The sequence below is a fragment of the Rhinoraja longicauda genome, chromosome 3 (genome assembly GCF_053455715.1).
Source record: "Rhinoraja longicauda isolate Sanriku21f chromosome 3, sRhiLon1.1, whole genome shotgun sequence".
Lineage (NCBI taxonomy): Eukaryota > Metazoa > Chordata > Chondrichthyes > Rajiformes > Arhynchobatidae > Rhinoraja > Rhinoraja longicauda.
Window position 1 is genome coordinate 93,574,984 of NC_135955.1, and position 6,000 is coordinate 93,580,983.

General features: G+C 50.4%; 1 protein-coding gene across 3 annotated transcripts in view; it reads left to right on the forward strand.

Moving 5' to 3' along the window:
- The window catches only part of LOC144592184 (teneurin-3-like), a 2,027,615-nt gene that overhangs the window by 1,529,258 nt on the left and 492,357 nt on the right, over positions 1-6,000 (forward strand). The window lies entirely within an intron of this gene.

Below are 6,000 nucleotides of genomic sequence, written 5' to 3' on the forward strand. Positions count from 1 at the left end.
ATATGGGGAGAAAGCAGGAACAGGGTACTGATGTCAGATGATCAGCCATGATCATATTGAATGGCGGTGCTGACTCGAAGGGCCAAATGGCCTATTCCTGCACCTATTGTCTATGTTTTCTATGTCTCTATGTTTCCAAAGTCTTAAGTGTACAGTTTTGAAGGTCGATTGGCTTGGTATTAAAAACATGGGGTTAAGGGGCTATTTCCAGTCTGTGTCTCTAAACTAAACTAAACTAAACTATTGCAAAAAGCCCAAAGTCTTTCGTGCTACCAAGACACTTCGTAGTTCATAGATTAGTTGGAGTTTGTACTGTTCAAAAGTGGGAGAGTCTAGGACTAGAGGTCACAGCCTCAGAATTAAAGGATGTTCTGTTAGGAAAGAGATGAGGAGGAATTTATTTCGTCAGAGGGTGGTGAACCTGAGGAATTCTTTGCCATGGAAGGCAGTGGAGGCCAAGTCAGTGGATATATTTAAGGCAGAGATGGATAGATTCTTGTTTAGTACGGGTGTCAAGGCTTATGGGGAGAAGGCAGGAGAATGGGGTTCGGAGGGAGAAATAGATCATCCATGATTGAATGGCGGAGTAGATTCAATGGGCCGAATGGCCTAATTCTGTTCCTATGACTTGTGAACTTACAACCCAGGATAGGAGGAGTGACACAATAGTTTCCTACCGCAGGTATACCATGCATAAAAGGGGACGGTTTAGACTCTTGAACATCTGCAGGTGTACAGTAGAGATAGGGGTGTCAACCCTCTCCCAAATCTCTCTCCCAAATACCGGACAAGGTGACGTCACTGCCCCGCGCCCCACGTGACCTCACCCAGCCAGCGGCCACATGCTCCCGCTCCACCAATGGCGGCCACCTGGGCCGGGAAGCGGGTTGCTAAGCAACCTCCTTGAGGAGGTGCCCGGACCTCCGGGCCTACACTGTCCGGGCCTACAGTATCCGGGCCTACAGTGTCCGGGCCTACACTGTCCGGGCCTACACTGTCCGGGCCTACACTGTCCGGGCCTACAATGTCCGGGCCTACACTGTCCGGGCCTACACTGTCCGGGACCTACACTGTCCGGGCCTACACTGTCGGGACCTACACTGTCGGGACCTACATTGTCAGGACCTACACTGTCCGGGCCTACACTGTCCGGACCTACACTGTCCAGGCCTACAGAGTCTGGACCTACGTGTCCGGACTTACAGCCTCTGGGCCTACAGTTTCCGGGCCTACAGTGTCCAGGCCTACACTGTCCGGGCCTACAGTGTCTGGGTCTACAGCGTCCCCCAGGCCTACTACGGGACATTCCCGGCTAATACGTGACGGTTGGCAACCCTAAGTAGAGAGCACATTGACTGGTTGCATCACGGCCTGCTCTGGCAATTCAAACACCAGATGGAAGGATCTGCAGTTGATGGTTTAAACCGAAGATAAACACAAAAAGCCAAAGTACCTGAGCGGGACAGACAACATCACTGGAGAAAAGGAGTAGGTGATGTTTCGGGTCGAGACCCTCTTTCAGAACTGAGCTGAGGACAGGTTTGGTGGGATATGGTCCAAACGCAGGCAAGTGGGACTAGTGTAGATGGGACATGTTGGTTGGTGTGGGCAAGTTGGGCCAAAGGGCCTGGTTCCACACTGTATCACTCAATGAGTTTGCTCTGAGATCTTAACACAGTATATTTAGCTCCAGGTGTTAGTTGTGATTGTATGTGTTATTGCATTTTTATTGTTTATTGATTATTCTTATTGGTCTTATTGTTCAACTGCGGGTAATGTATCATTTCACCACACATAATAAATCCTGTTACATTCACCAGTTTTTAACTATCATTTAACTTTTCTTTTGATGCTGAATTTATATTCAATTTAATCTATTCAAGTACTCAGTTGAGTTTAGTTTATTGTCACGTGTACCGAGGTACAGTGCAAAGCTTTCGTTGCGTGCTAACCAGCCAACGGAAAGACAACACATGATTACAATCGAGCCATTTACAGTGTACAGATACATGATAAGGTCTGAGGAAGGGTCTCAACCCGAAACACCACCCATTCTCTCCAGAGATGCTGCCTGACCCGCTGAGTTACTCCAGCACTCTGAGAAACGTCACCTATCCATGTTCTCCAGAGATGCTGAGTGTCGAAAGCTAATGGCATGTTGGCCTTCATAACAAAAGGAGTTGAGTATAGGAGCAAAGAGGTCCTTTTGCAGTTGTACAGGGCCCTAGTGAGACCGCACCTGGAGTACTGTGTGCAGGTTTGGTCTCCTAATTTGAGGAAGGACATCCTTGCTATTGAGGGCGTGCAGCGTAGGTTCACTAGGTTAATCCCCGGAATGGCGGGACTGTCGTATGTTGAAAGACTGGAGCGACTAGGCTTGTATACGCTGGAATTTAGAAGGATGAGAGGGGATCTTATTGAAACATATAAGATTATTAAGGGGTTGGACACGCTAGAGGCAGGAAACATGTTCCCGATGTTGGGGGAGTCCAGAACCAGGGGCCACAGTTTAAAAATAAGGGGTAGGCCATTTAGAACTGCGATGAGGAAAAACGTTTTCACCCAGGGAGTTGTGGATCTGTGGAATTCTCTGCCACAGAAGGCAGTGGAGGCCAATTAACTGGATGCATACAAGAGAGAGCTAGACAGAGCTCTAGGGACTAGCAGAATCAAGGGATATGGGGAGAAGGCATGCACGGGTTACTGATTGTGGATGATCAGCCATGATCACATTGAATGGCGGTGCTGGCTCGAAGGGCCGAATGACCTCCTCCTGCACCGATTGTCTATGTTTCAATGTATGTATGACCAGCTGAGTTACTCCAGCACTCTGTCTCTCTCTCTCCAGCTCCCTGTATCCTCACCATTATTCAAGAATTTCATATTTAGCAGACACCAGCCACTGGCAAATATCAACATTGCAATCTGTTCATTTTAGCTGCTCTTTTTGTTCAGTTTTAAAAGACCTTTGTTAAGAATTCAGGTCATTTGTAAATGCAAGTCTATTTCGGACTGAAAAAATTCCGGCATTAAAAAGGCCTAAAGTGAAAGTGGCAAAGGAAATAGGAGACCTGGAGAGTCATTTTGTTCACACAGAGGGTGGTGGGGGCCTGGGTCGCGCTGCCAGGGGTAGTGGTGGAGGCAGATACGATAGTGGTGTTTAAGAGGCTTTTAGATAGGCATAGGGAAGTTCAGGGCATAGAGGGATATGGATCATGTGCAGGCAGAGCTGGTTAGTTTAACGTGGCATCATGTTCAGCACATGTACTAGGGGTTGCCAACCGTCTCACTCCCAAATAAGGGACAAAGGGTGACATCACCGCCCCGCGCCCCACGTGAGCTCACCCAGCCAGCGGCCACGTGCTCCCGCTCCACCAATGGCAGCCGCCCGGGCCGGGAGGCGGGTTGCCACGCAATCTCCGTCAGGTGGCGCCCGGGCCTACAGTGTCCGGGCCTACGCTGTCTGGGCCTACACCGTCCGGGCCTACACCGTCCGGGCCTACACCGTCCGGGTCTACACCGTCCGGGCCTACACCGTCCTGGCCGACACTGTCCGGGCATAAAAGGTCCGGGCCTACACCGTCGGGGCATAAAACCGTCGGGGCCTACACCGTCCGGACCTACACTGTCCGGGACTACACTGTCCGGGCCTACACTGTCCGGACCTACACTGTCCGAGCCTACACTGTCTGGGCCTACACTGTCCGGACCTACACTGTCCGAGCCTACACTGTCCGGGCCTACACTGTCCGGGCCTACAGTGTCCGGGCCTACAGTGTCCGGGCCTACACTGTCTGGACCTACACTATCCGGGCCCACATCGTCCCCCGGGCCTACACTGTCCAGACCTACACTGTCCAGGCCTACATCGTCCCCCAGGACTAATACGGGGACAAAGGCAGTCCCGTACGGGACAAACCAATTTAGCCCAAAATACAGGGCAGTTGGCAACCCTAGCTGAAGGGCCTGTTCCTCTGCTGTACTGTTCCGTGATCTCATCACCCACCACTCTGTGCCCCATACATCTCCTCTGGAGAACATGAACAGACAATGACTTTATGTTCGGACACTTCTTCAAATGTATGGTTGTTGGAGGGATGACATTTTTTTAAAAACAGCACAGGAACAGGCCCTTCGGCCCACAATGTCAGTGCTGAAGATGATGCCAAGATAAACAAATCTCCTCTGCTTGCACGTGGTCCATAACCCTCCATTCCTGCATATCCGTGTGTCTGTCTAAAAGCCTCTTAAACACCACTATCGTATCTGCCTCCACCACCACCCCAGGCAGCGCGTTCCTGGCCCCCACCACCCTCTGTGTGAAGAAAACTGTCCCCTGCATCTCCTTTAAACTTTGCCCCTCTAACCTTGAAGCTATGCCCTCTAGTATTTGACATTTAGACACCACTAACTCCTCACAGATATGCGGCACGGTGGCGCAGCGGTAGCGCAGCGGTAGAGTTGCTGCCTCACAGCGCCAGAGACCCGGTTTCGATCCTGACTACGGGCGCTGTCTGTGTGGAGTTTGTACGTTCTCCCCGTGACCTGCGTGGGTTTTCTCCGGGTGCTCTGGGTTTCCTCCCACACTCCAAAGACGTGCAGGTTTGTGGTTAATTGTCCCTCCATACATTGCCCCCTAGTGTGTCGTGAGCGGATGGGAAAGTGGGATAACATAGAACTAGTGTGAAGGGGTGATCGATGGTCGGCGTGGACTCGGTGGGCCGAAGGGCCTGTTTCCACGTGGTATCGCTAAACTAAACAAAAACCGCATATCTTTGCAATGAGGGAGGAAACCAGAGCACCTGGAGAAATCCCCTGCAGTGCAAACTCCGCACAGACAGCACCCGGAAACAAAACAAACGTAAACTAAGCCAACGAGTAGGAGATGACCAATAAACGTCAGTCAATAGACAATAGGTGCAGGAGGAGGCCATTCGGCACTTCGAGCCGGCACCGCCATTCAATGTGATCATGGCTGATCATTCACAATCAGTACCCCATTTCTGCCTTCTCCCCATACCCCCTGACTCCGCTATCCTTAAGAGCTCTATCTAGCTCTCTCTTGAATGCATTCAGAGAATTGGCCTCCACTGCCTTCTGAGGCAGAGAATTCCACAGATTCACAACTCTCTGACTGAAAAAGTTTTTCCCCATCTCAGTTCTAAATGGCCTACCCCTTATTCTTAAACTGTGGCCCCTGGTTCTGGACTCCCCCAACATTGGGAACATGTTTCCTGCCTCTAACGTGTCCAATCCCTTAATAATCTTATACGTTTCGATAAGATCTCCTCTCATCCTTCTAAATTTCAGTGCGTACAAGCCCAGTCGCTCCAGTCTTTCAAAAGTATGACAGTCCCGCCATTCCGGGAATTAACCTAGTAAACCTACGCTGCACGCCCTCAATAGCAAGAATGTCCTTCCTCTAAACTAAACTGGACCTGAAGAAAGTCCTTTGGAGACCAAAACTGCACACAGTATTCCAGGCGCGGTCTCACTAAGGCCCTGTACAACTGCAGAAGGACCGGAATTTAGAAGGATGAGGGGGGATCTTATTGAAACATATAAGATAATTAGGGGATTGGACACATTAGAGGCAGGAAACATGTTCCCAATGTTGGGGGAGTCCAGAACAAGGGGCCACAGTTTAAGAATAAGGGGTAGGCCATTTAAAACGGAGATGAGGAAGAACTTTTTCAGTCAGAGAGTGGTGAAGGTGTGGAATTCTCTGCCTCAGAAGGCAGTGGAGGCCAGTTCGTTGGATGCTTTCAAGAGAGAGCTGGATAGAGCTCTTAAGGATAGCGGAGTGAGGGGGTATGGGGAGAAGGCAGGAACGGGGTACTGATTGAGAGTGATCAGACATGATCGCATTGAATGGCGGTGCTGGCTCGAAGGGCTGAATGGCCTACTCCTGCACCTATTGTCTATTGTCGATTGTCTATTGACCTCTTTGCTCCTATACTCAAGCGAGGTCAGCCGTGTTTACAGGCATGGCAGTTGTAC